General features: G+C 45.8%; 1 long non-coding RNA gene across 1 annotated transcript; it reads right to left on the reverse strand.

Moving 5' to 3' along the window:
- Positions 1-4,003: 4,003 nt before the first annotated feature.
- LOC131480972 (uncharacterized) lies at positions 4,004-11,809 on the reverse strand. Its single transcript, XR_009245928.1, has 3 exons — positions 11,667-11,809; positions 4,901-4,999; positions 4,004-4,070 (listed from the first exon to the last, which is right to left on the reverse strand). It is a non-coding gene; the product is annotated as an uncharacterized LOC131480972 (long non-coding RNA).
- Between the last annotated feature and the right edge of the window lie 1,803 nt (positions 11,810-13,612).

The raw sequence follows: 13,612 nt of genomic DNA on the forward strand, positions 1-13,612 counted from the left end.
GGAAGGCTGATATTGGCCTGAAAAAGACAAGCTCCATTATGGCCATCACTGTCTCCCCACGGTCCAGTTTCTATAGTGCACCACTGACTGACAGTTCAAACGCAGACTCCTAGGCATCAGCAGCAACTTGGTGTCCAAAGGATGAAAATGACCCAGCCCATTCTCAGATACACAAATTATTCTCCAAGGCTTCAGTGAGAAGAGAATGGGACAGTCGTAGCTGTCAGCTGGGGTGCCTACCCAAATGACCCAGCCCATTCTCAGATGCATAAATTATTCTCCAAGGCTCCAATAAGAAGAGAATGGGACAGTCGTAGCTGTCAGCTGGGGTGCCTACCCAAGGTCTGCCATGGAGTACCTCTAGGAAAGCTGCTGGACTCCAAGGGGTCAGTGATTCATACTCACAGATGTGGATGTGTGATGTGGAGCCAGGTTTGTTTTAACTCCCCATTATTCAATTAAACAGTCATGATTTCAAGCAATGTCACTTTCTCGGTGTGATAAAACTGTTCTTGCTGGGACAGACACTGGGTAGGAATTGCTTTTCCCACACACCATGCTTCTGCCCATACTATCTCCCAGGTTCTCAGAGAATGCCTCACCCTGCTCATCTTAATGTTCCACACAGCCTGGCTTCTGACCAAGACCTCACTTCACAGCAAATGAAATGCAGCAATGGGGCCATGGTCAGGGATGTCCCTGCTCTTCATGCTCCCATCACGCTAAAGCAGATGGCTTCATACATGAGTGGAATGGCCTTTCGAAAACCATGCTGGTCAGGCAGCCACACATTGTCAGACAGAAAGTAGTTTCCCAGAAGGCTTTCAATGAGCTGAATCAGTGCCTGATATATGATGTAGGTTCTCAACTGATTCCAGTCCTGGCTCTAGCAATCTAATAGTAGAACTGGAAGCGGTGGGACAGGCATTTGGTGCAGCAGGACCTCCCTCCAAATCCTGCAGATGCAGTCCCTGGGAGATGGTGGTGATGCCTCAAGGGATTGGGCTGCTGCCACCCATGAGGCAGATTTAGATGGAGTTCTTGGCTCCCAGTTTCAGCTTGGTCCAGTCCCAACCACGGCTGGCATTTGGAGAGTGAACCAGCAGATGGGAATTTGGTCTCTATGCCTCTTACACAACTCATCTATAACCAGTTACTTCAAGTAGAGAACATTATCCCAAATAACCTGAGTAGGCCTAATTTGATCAATCAATAGGCCTTAGGAGCACAGCTCTGGGGACCTTCCAAGAGAAGAAAATTTCACATGTGCCCTGTAGCTTGTGTTGGAGAGCCCAGCCTGCCCTCACTGATGGTCTGCCACAGCTCTCTGACTTGCCTGACCAGCCGGCACTACCACACAGGGCAGGTTCTCAGGACAATAGACACAGAAAAAAACAGACATTAAAGGATCATTACCAAAGACAGAGCACTGTAACACAACCACGGATGGGAGATGGAACTCCAATATGCAAAATGAATAATCACAGAAACAAACACTGAGAACCCATGTTAGTATCTGCATGGAATAAGATGATGATAACAGCTTTAGCTGTCCTCATGCCCAGCAGAGAAAATGTTCAAGGCTTTATGCTACCAAAAACTCCCACAATAATCTTAACAGAAAACAGGAAAAAATGAAAAGAAACCCCAAGTCAGCAGATCATGTTGACCTGGAAGAGAGAATGAGTCTCTGAGGTGTACAATTGATGTTGTGACTAAAATCTCCTCTGTATGAATTTAGTTCCTGTTCAACAGCAGAGGTAGAAGTGAGAATCTGAACAAGGAAGATGGCTGCAGATTGCATGGAGACCAAGTTCTTACGAAAAGAAAACACTTTGTGAATGTGTGGGAAATTTTTAAACACTGATTTTAAATGCCTGATTCTGCTACAGAACTGGAAGCTTATGAAAGCCTAACTGCAAATGGAGCCCCATAAACTGAGTAGCGTCTTTGTATCCTACTTGATGTATTCCCACCTCCCAGAAAACATACTGAGTGTGGTCAGGCCCTCACACCACCCCAGACTGCAATCCTGCCTGGGGCAGAACCCAGGCAAGATACATCTTTGGTTCCTTTGTTGCATTTGGATATTATTGTCTGTTAGGTGTGCAATGAATAATTATCCAATGATAGCCTGAATTTATTAGCAAATGCTTTACTAAATGAATTAATGACTAATAGGAAATCAGGTTTCTGGGAAAACGGTCTTCTGTACTAAGCATGACAGTCAGGTCATCGTAAGCATCCTATGATGCAGTATGTTTTCTTAGTCCATTGAAGACTGGGATAGGAAGGATAAAGGTGTTTACCAAGGACACCTTGAGGTCAGAATTAGAACTGCCTCTGCACCACCTGGATGGAGCACAGTCCCACGCTGCAGACTGCTGTCTTGGCTGGCTGCCTCTCCAGCATCTCTGTTAGACACAGGAATTGCAAGGCAGCAACTTCACTTTTCCACATAACTTGCTGAGACATTGCTCAGAATTCTTCTGCCACCATGTTTTTTCACCCATTATGAATATATTATAAGTAATACTTGCTGGAGGGTATCTGAAACAAACCACAAAACACAACCTTTATGCAACTAGGTGGAGGAATCCACCATGGTGGGAGGGTTTGGGGAGGGGTGGGGAGAACCCAAGTATCTATGTAATTGTGTCACATAATACAATGTAATTACTGAAGTTAAATAATAAATAATTAAAAAAAAAAAAACCACAACCTTGCTCAGCTACTTAGGCAGGAACGCTCCACAACTCTCCAGGTAGGTAGAAGGGTTAGTGTTCTTGGGGCTTAAGGGAGGGACAAGGATTCCATCTGCTAATAGGAAGGCTTCGCCTGTGTCACATCCCTGCTACTCCTGGGTAGCACTGAGTCACCAGAATATCCCTTTTGGGATACCCTTTCCATGACAAATTCAGGCCATACACAGCTTTGATTTAGGGCATGGAAGAGGAATAACCCATTCAAAGGATGAGCCAAGTGGAAGGGAGCCATGCTTACTTTTAGGCACTTTCAAACATGTCATCTCTTACCCTCACTGAATGAACAGTCCCAGGAACCTTGCAAAACTCCTGGCATTTAGGAAAAGCAGGGTCCTTCTTGCTAGGCAATTGGAACATCACAGCCTCAAACAGAGACACTTCTTCCCTCATCACACACGCCCTCCAGGACCCCTCTCTCTGGAGACACACTGAGCCCAAGACACAGTGAGCGGGCTGTGTGGGAGCTGTTCTTCCTCTGTGATACGTGCCCAATGATGCACCACAAGGCACAGAACTGCAAAAGGCAGTGACGCATGCGCACACGCCTGTGAGTTCACTGAATCTTAGTGTCTGCTCTCACAGTTCCATGCTTGAGCCCTGTCATCCAAGAGGTTAATCAAGCACTGAAAAGGGGTGCACTCTGCGTAGACTCTGTTGGTCAAATGCTTACTGCTGGAGCCTGGCCTCTGAAGGCCATCACTGTGCCAGCTGTTAATTCTTCAAGTGCAGGATCAGGGAGAAGTTGGTGGGAATAGTTTTTGAAGTGGCTGTGTGTCATGACCAGTAGAACTTGCCTTAAGACTCGTACAACCAGGAACATCTGCACCCATGGGACTCAGCTGAATAGTCCCATTCACATCCCTTCCCACCTGTTGTCACAATCCATTTCTCTTCTCTACAAGCCTATGGCTGTTTTCCAATCTTTGCAACAGAGGTGACAGGGTCTCCTCTTTCAGTAGCCTGATGGACATGGGCGGCCCAAATCCAGTCAGCCCAGGGACAGTCACCCAAACAGCACCTAGGACCCAGGTCATGCCTCGGCATCCAGACCCACAAACACACAGCCTGGTTTTGAAGGGAGTCCAGCCCTTCTCCTAAATCCAGGAAGATCAGGGTGGTGGGAAGAGGTTAAGTGGGTGCTGGGAGCCACTCACAATGGTTGCCGTCGTCTGATATATGAGATGAAAACCAACAGAACAATCACCATAATCGTAAAGATAGCACCCACGATAAAGGCAGTGACAATGATGTTGTGGCGCATGAAGATTAAGAGCTGTGCACAGGGCATGTTCCCACCACGGACACCTGCGGAACATGACACAGAGTAGATGAGACATGAGAGAGGCAGCCAGCCACACAGACCCTGGCTGCTACCCACCACCCAGCCTGACTCTGCCAGTACAACCTAGGAGTTTGGCTCACAGCAGAGACGCAAACACCAGCACCTCATGGCCTACCTGCTGCTGCTGGAAATGCTCTTGGAGAAAGAACTGACTTCCTTTAGGGAAGTGAATTCATAAGCCACTGGCAGGCAATAGGGCAGCAGAAAGAAGCTGCTAGAAACCACGTGGGAGAACTGAAGTGAGAGACTAGAGGAGGTGAGAAAGTCCTATTGCAGACTTGCAAGGACAATGGAGATGAGCATTTGGCTGACAGCCTTCTCAGTGATATAAGCCTGGCTCTGCTGCCCCTCCTCCTTTCTCCCAGCCACAGCAAACCCTATGGTATACAGACTCAGCCACATGTGTGCAGGCTGGGGGTGGGGTGGGGGGGATCACACCTGTACCAACAGGAGGTGAAAGGACAGTGATGGTGCCAGGTTCTAGCCAGCAGCAGAAGGGCAGCAGCCACCAAGGGTGGGCTTGGGATCTTAGCTGGAGCTCAAAGGAAAAAGATGCCAGCTGACATCAGGAATGTCTAGGTCTTGTCCTCCTCATCACCACTTTAAATGAGACTGACAGGAAAAGGGAATCAGAGAAACAGGACCTGGAGGGACAATGGCAAGAATGATTTTAATTTTAGCCACAAATCATCCACTTTTGAAGGTAAATTAAAGGTGTGCCTTCCATCTCCAGCATGCATGCTCAAGTCTGGGCACTTACGGCTCTCCCTTGGTCCAGGCTGGAGAGTCTCACCTCGGCTAACTGCTGTTTCTGCTGTGCTGGTCGCAAGGCCCTGTACATCTCTGAGGAACAAAGGGGATTCTCTGGTGTCAATCGCCTCTGAAACATGATCTACAGAAGAGAAGACACATCTAACATTAAGCACCACTGGTCTGGGATGAGTTTTTATGGTGAAAGTTATTTTAGTGTCAACTCAATGTTGGGAGTCAGAATTTTGGAGAATTTAAATCCCATCTGAATTCAGCCAGGTTTACCCCTGCCTACTATTATTGTGAGCATTTGGGGAGTGAATCTGTAGATGAAAGATCTCTTTATCTGCTCCTATATCCCACTCTCTCCCCTTTCCTCTCACTCTCTCCCTTCCTTACCCACTGTCCTTTTTTGGCATTTTGGATAATAAAATCAAAAAGATTACATGTGGGTTTGTGGATGATTTAGTCGAAGAAAGATGGGGTCAGAGTAACAGGTATTTGAATCCCAGCTCTGCCATTTTAACTGGTTTATGTGTCGATAGCTGGATGAAGTTCTAATCATTCCTTGGGAAAAGGAGACTTGTTCCTTATCTAATTGGACTTAAAAAGACAGAAAACACCCATTTTAAGGTGACTCATAACCATTTCACGTGGAAAAGGCCAACTTGTCAAATCAGAGCCAAGATGGTGACAGCCACAGACAGAATCTTCTGGCTAGTGTGGAATCAGTGCATAGAGATGTGGGCTTGCCTTGCTCTTTCTTTTTTTTAATCAAATTCTTTTTTAAAGATTTATTTACTTTATTGCAAAGTCAGATATACAGAGAGGAGGAGAGACGGAGAGGAAGATACGTCCAATGATTCACTCCCCAAGTGAGCCGCAACGGCCGGTGCACGCTGATCCAAAGCCAGGAACCAGGAACCTCTTCCGGGTCTCCCACGCGGGTGCAGGGTCCCAATGCATTGGGTCGTCCTCAACTGCTTTCCCACGCCACAAGCAGGAAGCTGGATGGGAAGTGGAGCTGCCGGGATTAGAATCGGCGCGCATATGGGATCCCGGGACATTCAAGGCGAGGACTTTAGCCACTATGCCACACCGCCGGGCCCTTGCCTTGCTCTTTCACAGAGCTTTAAACAACTAGATTTGATCCTTAAACACATTTACTCTCCTCCTGTCTACACAACAAAATTAATCCTCTTATTTTCAGAATCACTGTATATACTTGTCTTCAGGAAGGTCAAAAGTTTTCTTTACCTAAGTATCTTTGAAGCATTTGAAGAACTTCTATTACATGTGATGAGTTGTGATCATAACCATTTGTTAATTTTTAAAAATCTTTATTTGAAAGGCAGAGACATAAGAGAATCTTCACTCTCAAGTTCACACCTTAACTATCCATAAGAACTGGCCCCGGGCCAGGCTAATGCCAGGACCCAGGCACTCAGCCCAAGTTTCCTACATGGGGGCAGGAACCCAGCAACTTGAGCCAGCACTTGCTGAGTTCCAGGGTGCAAATTAACAGGAAATCAAAATCAGAAGCAGATCTGGAGACTCAAAACCAGCAATGCCCATGCGGGATTCAGCCTTCACAAGCACCCACCCTTTGGATTTTTTTCCCTGTGGTAAGGAACGTACCATGATGGTCAGATACTAAGATACACTGACTGATTTCCAAACACTGCTGCTTTAGAAAGCAAACTACGAAGACAACCAGGATCCCTGAGCAGTCCGCAGAAACAGAAGAACAGTAAACTTCCTTCGGGACTAGGGAGAGGAGCTTTCTCTGGTCCTTGCCTGCTACCAACTTTGGGTCCCCACCCTCTCTCGTAATGACCATCACGATCGCTCCAGAAACCCCTCCAAACAAACAAACAAACAAATAAACAAACTAGGATAGACAGAGAACAACAAGGAAAGCTTAGAAACAGACAGGAAACGGTCAGCGGGGATGCACTTATAACTCACTGGGTGGGACACAAAGATCAGTTACTCCTCACTGGGGTATTGAACATTTCTCTGCACACCCCCCCAAAAAACGTTCACCTAAACTATTGACATATGTCCTGTTAGAGTTACAGAGTTAGACTACCAGAAAAACAGCCAGGTTCAGCAAAATCATGCTTCAATGCTATAAACTGCTAAATACTAACATTAAAACAGACACAAGACAGCTGAATAGCAATCTATAGCCATTTTAAGGTATATAGAACATGGCTGAATATAAACCAAAATTGAAATGTCTAAGAGGAAGTCACAGGTTGTGGCTGAGAACACACATTTTCTTATTAACATATTGGTTAATCAATACCATGTCAATTAATGCCATAATGTTGTAAATGGTTGTAAATATTATGTTGGGGCTTTTAATTGATTGGGATGATACTCTGCTGGCTCCACCTTCAGACCAGAGATGGTCTCACCAAGAAACCATTGAACTTACTGGGACAATAAGATGCTGGACTTTATGCTTGGTCAATACCTCCAATGAAAGAATGTTAATTGAATTTGAACTATGGAAATGCAACAAGGTGGAGCAATCCACCGTGGGGGGGAGGGTTTGGGGAGGGACGGGGGGATTCCCAGTGCATATAAAAATGTACCACATAATGCAATTAAATTAATAAAAAAGTTTAAAAATAAACTAAGGCTTATGCTTTAGACTTCAAAAAAAAAAATAGAAAGCAAACTATGAAAAATGCAGCAGACCTTTTCAAGAGTGAGCACAGTAGCACATAAGGAAACATCCCCGTCGTTTGACAAAACAGACTCAACCGAAATCATCGATCATGCACATCCCATCATCCCGCAACAAAATCGTCCTAAATGAAGCAAGAACATTTGACTTTGTGCTCAACGAGAAAACCAAGTCTTTCTGCCATCATAGTTTTTGGTTTTATGCTCTTAGGGGATGAGTATGGATATGGACCTTTATGCAGAGATGAATAATACCTCATTGCCGGGTGTCCCAACTCAGACTGGAGGCCCCAGAGACAAAGAATAGCTTTAGCTACTGGCTAATATGATGTGGGTGACAAGCTGAACCCCTCACTGCTGGCACTTGTAGGAGTCAGGTCTGGAGTCACCTCTGGTAAGGTCTCTTTGGGGACTCCCCCAATTGGACCACTGGACTCTAAACTCCAACCACAAAAAATGACAGGATCTGTGATCTGACTATGGAGTGCCATGTGTCAGAAATGGGCCTCCTTGGTTGTTGAAATCAGTGTAGTGGATGGCATGTCAGTTGTACATGGGGGACATGACAGCTCACTCAGGCCCACAGAGGACATCTAGTACCATAGCAGAGGATGGAGGGCAGAACAAATTGGACAACTTTCTCCACCAAGCGTTGACAGCAAATATCTGGGCAAATGGAAACTCCAAGTTTGACTATGTCTGTCAATGGACCTTGGAAGGATTCCCTCAACCTTGGAGCAATGAAATTAACAGCATCTCGGAACTATTGAAACAACTTAAGCAGTGCCCTCACAACGTGATCCACATCGGGGACCCTGGCATGACATCAGTGGCTGTCCTGCATCTCAGGGTACTGATATGATTAGGCCACTGGGAACCACTCTCTTCCCTTCTCTCCTTCCTTCCCCCAAATACAACAAGAAGAAAAAAATTTGAAAAGGTTGCCTCACCCATTTCCCCCTAATTCTCTCCCATTCCCACCCAAATCAGTGGTCCACATGGGTTTGTGTCCTCCTCAACTATGTAAACACCATCAAGAATAAACTTTTAAGAAAATAATAATAAAATACTCTGCCTTCCAAATAAATCTTTTTCTTCATTTTTAAAAAATATTTTACTTAGGTTTATACCAAAGTCAGATATGTATATAGAGGAGGAGGGACGGAGAGAAAGATCTTCGGTTTAATGATTCACTCCCCAAGTGGCCACAACAGCTGGAGCTACACTGATCCAAAGTCGGGAGCAGAGTCATCCAAAGCCAGAAGCCAGGAACCTCTTCAGGGTCTCCCGCTCGGGGACAGGGTCCCAAGGCTTTGGGCCATTCCTTACTGTTTTCCCAGGCCACAAGCAGGGAGCTGGATGGGAAGTGGTACTGCCGAGATTAGAACTGGCGCGCATATGGGATCCCAGCACGTGCAAAGTAAGGACTTTAGGTGCTAGGCCACCGCACCTGGCCCTCAAATAAATCTTTTGAAACAATACTTAAGAGGTCAATGTTGTGGCACACCAGGTCAAGGCTGCCTCCTGCAGTGCTAGCATCCCGTAGAGGTGCCAGTTTGTATCCTGGTTACTCCACTTCTGATCCAGCTGCCTGCTAATAAGCTAGGGAAAATAACCAAAGAAGGTTCGAGTGCTTGAGCCCTCAACCACCCATGTGGGAGAGCCTGAGGGAGCTCCTAGCTTTAGCCTGACCACTTGGGGTATGAACCAGCACATGAAAGATCTCTGTCTCTTCTTTTCTGTAACTCTTAAAACTTAAAAAAAAAAAAAAAAAAAAAATAAGTAGGAACATGCAGTGTATTATAAAGGAGGCCTCTCAGATCACTACAACCAAGATGAACGTCCACATAAATGGTGCCAAGACAGGCGGGAGCCCATCACAGACAAATGGAGGAACACGGACTGTGTGCGTGAGATGGTCCCATGCCACGTGCTGCTCTAGATAAACAATCATCATCTCTTCTCCCTCCAGGAAGTCTGGACAGTGACATGTTTGTCCTGCTTTATTCCTTTCTTTTTGTTTGGAAATATGCTTCCTGGGGTGGCAGTTGCTCACCTTGGACTCAAGGCATTTTGCTTCCACCACAGTGAAAGCAGCAAGGCAGGCCTTTACTCATCAGCCAGAGTCAACTTGCCCATAATCCTCCTGGGCACACAGAGATTTCCCTGCTTCCTCATCCCCAGGGATGACGCTCAGCGGAGTGCTCAGCCCCCTCACATCAGGGGCAGAAGGGTTTCCTGGGTGAGTTGGGAGGACAGCAGCTTGTTCTTTTTACCCTATTATACTGCACATCTTGCAGAAGTAACTCCTCAGGGGTATCACAGGGATTCTTAGCCTCCCCAGTGCTGGGCTCTCTGCTCAACTGGAGCCAAAGTTCCCACAGTCAAGTTTTTATAAGAGCCTGAGCCCCCATCTGCCAGGCACCTGCCCTAGGCTCTCATTGGGTTTCTGAACTCAGGCAAGAGACACAAGAACGGTCACATAGGGATTCCCAGTTCCAACTTTAGCCATTTGCATTTACTGTAATCAGGGATTTTGTCCACAGTGCTGAGGAAAGAGTTGTAGGCATCAGGAGAACCGCAAGCCACACGAGCTCCTTGGATAAGACAAGGGGTGAGGCGGGGGGAAGGGGAGGTTTTCTTTAGCACATATTATGTTTCTAAAGTCAGAATGTCAATAGAGAAGTCGATTTGTGCTTTAGAAACGTGTCTGAGAGTTAAGTCCGTGGAGCAGATGGACACCTTCCCCTGACTGCGGCTCCCTGGGCAGAGGTGGTGGGAAACAGCCCTTGGGCACTGGAATGAATGCACATCTACACGCAAAACACCCAGCCAGGCTCATTCCCCAGCCTCAGGGGGTCTGTCGTTCTCCCAGTTCCCCCAGCACTCCTTTTATTCGGTACTAGGAAACTGCTCTGGACACAGTCATGGCCTTCGTTTGTCCTGTCTGTCTGTGTGCTCAGGGCAGGGCACTTGGGGTTTTGTCTTATCCATTGAATGGGGCCCTGAGGACTTTACCGCTCCCCTGCTCACCCACAACACATCAGCACATGGAAGGACAGAGTGGATGGAATAGAAAGTTAGAATGTCACCCAGTCTGGGATCACCTCAGACGAAGTTTCTTTGGCGATCCCTCCAACTGAACTGCTCAGCTCAGAACCCCAACCATGAAGAGACTACGTCAGCCAGTGGATTCTGAATAATTTTATCGCAATTGAACAGCGAGAGTGGCAGCAATTCAGAACTGTTGAACTATCGTAACTGCTTGAGCAGGACCCTTGGCGTGTGTCTCACATCTGGGACCTGGGATGGGTGGGAGGCTGGGTGAGGCTTCTCCCTTTGTTTCTCCCCTGATCCCAGAAACAGGGGAAAAAATGATGATATTAGTGTGGAAACAATGGTATTACCCATTTTCCTGTAGCCCTTGACTCTCTGTACCCTAATCAAATAAGTAAGATTATTAAAAATAATAAAATAAAATTTTAAAAAAAGAATTTCACCCACGGTTTGCGTTGCCAGGAAAAATGAACTCCCTTTCAAATCTAATCCCTGAACAACATCCACAACGGCAGGACTGCCTAGACCCTCGTATCCGGGGTCACACTAGAAGACAGGCGGATTATACTTTGGACCACAGACTCCATGATGTGGATAGACGTTTAGACAGAGACCTCACACTGTCTACCTTTGTCCCACAAACGCTTGTTTCAAGAAGGTAAAGATAATACCAAATACAGAGCCTAACAAAAATGCGCACATGTGCCCGGTGTAGTAGACTAGTGGCTAAAGTCCTCGCCTTGCACATGCTGGGATCCCATATGAGTACCAGGTCTAATCCTGGCAGCCATGCTTCGCATCCAGCTCCCTGCTTGTGGCCTGGGAAAGCAGTAGAGAATGGCCCAAAGCCTTGGGACCCTGCACCCACATGGGAGACCCAGAAGAGGCTCCTGGTTTTGGATCAGCTCAGCTCAGGCCCTGGCGGCATCTTGGGGAGTGAATCAGCAGACATAAGATCTTCCTATCTGTCTCTCCCACTCTCTGTAAATCGGACTTTCCAATAAAGATGATTATTTTTTTAAAGTGCACTTACATGTCTACTGACATATACTTACCTTCATTTACATCTCTCTTTGTAACTGATTTGCCTATTGTAGTGGCTTCTTCAGATGGCACCTCAGAGGAATTATGGAATGATGTCTGCTTGAGAATTTCATCTTAAATGAGACAAAGGCATGCTTAAATCAGCAATGCAGAATTCATATATTGTGTCACTAAGCTCCCAAAACAGCTGGTTTAACAGCACCTGAAGAAATGATGCAGCTCTCTGCTAAACATGACTGCTTTCACTATTGCTTTCTAAACTTTTTACTTTCTACGTTTTGTTGTGGTAGATATGCATAACACAATTTGCATTGTAAGGATTTTTAGATGTACGACTCAAAAACTTTAGGAATATCCACAGTGTGGTTTAGATATCACATTTTCCCCACAATTTCTTGAGCACCCCCAACTGAAACTCTGGCTCCCACTGCGCAGTACTCCCCCGGTCAGCCCACCTCAGGCCCTGATCAGATAGGTGATTTGCAAATGCCTTCTCCCAGTCAATTACATACATGCCTCTGGTGCACCAACCTTCTTCACTCAGAGAATGCTCACTGATCGAATTAGTCTCTACTGCCTGTGCTTTGGGTATCACATTTAAGATGCCAATGCCTCACCCAAAGACCGTGAATATGGTCCAATTTTCTTCTAGGAGCCTAAGAGTGCTAGCTCATAAGTCTAGACCCTCCATGTACATCAAGCTGGAAGTTTTGTACGTGGGCTGAAGAGAGGATTCACCCTCATTTCTGCACATGAATACCCAGCTTCTCAGGAAGATTGCCATTTCCCTTCTAATGGTCATGGCACCCTTGATGAAAATCCATTGCTCTTGTATGTCTAGCCTTATTCTGATACCACATGACTTGATAACTGCTGTGTAGAAAGTTTCAAATGCTATGAGATAGTAGGACATTAGTTCACAGTTTTCCATCTCTGTCCTTGTCTGCCCTTCAATTATTATTGAATTCAATCATTAGTTTCACTAATGAACGCAACTGACTTTCCGCTGGCTTTCTTTGTTGCAAATTTTAACTCACTGATCCAATCTCTATACTCAGATCTTCTTTCCTTCTAAGCTCTTCAGTGTGTTGCCACAGAAACTTTCATATTGGGCCCGGCATGGTAGCCTCGTAACTCAAGTCCTTGCCTTTCACACGCTGGGATCCCATATGGGCACCAGGTCTAATCCTGCAGCCTCACTTCCCAGCCAGCTCCCTGCTGTGGCCTGGGGAAGCAGTTGAGGATGGCCCAAAGCCTTGAGAACCTGCACCCGTGTGGGAGACCCTGAAGAAGCTCCTGGCTCCTGGCTTCACATTGGCTCAGCTCTGGCCATGGCAGTCGCTGAGGGAGTGAATCAGCGGATGGAAGATCTTCCTTTCTGTCTCTTCTCCTCTCTGTATATCATATTTTCCAATAAAAATAAATAAATCTTTAAATAATGTTCGTACTGTTTTCTTCTTAAGACATTCTTTTGTTTTTCATTTTCTATTTAATATTAGTGATGTGCTTAAAGCAATGAACTATAAGTTTCATTGATTTGCTCACTCTTTTTTCTATATTTCACTGCTTTCTAAAAATACACTTTATGACTTTTTTCTGCCAGCTTTTCATTCAAGTTGCTGTTCTCGGTCCCTCAGGTGTGTAGCTAACTTCATATCGTTCTTTCCTTTTTTAATGGGTTTAATTCCAGCTATAAATTTCCCTGTTTAATGCATCCCATAAATTTTATGATGTTGCATTTGATTTTCATTTTTATCGAGATAATTTCTACTTTCTCCCTGTTATTTCTTTTTTGAGTCATTGGTTACCTAAAAATGTGGTGCTTAAGCTGTAGTAGGATGTACTGCATTGGGATAAGCCACTGCTTGTAGTGCCAGCATCCCATAAAAGCATGAGTTTTGTGGCCAGCACAATGGCATAGCCAGCTTATCCTCTGCCCGTGACCCAGACACCCCTT

This window comes from Ochotona princeps, chromosome 8 (genome assembly GCF_030435755.1).
Source record: "Ochotona princeps isolate mOchPri1 chromosome 8, mOchPri1.hap1, whole genome shotgun sequence".
Lineage (NCBI taxonomy): Eukaryota > Metazoa > Chordata > Mammalia > Lagomorpha > Ochotonidae > Ochotona > Ochotona princeps.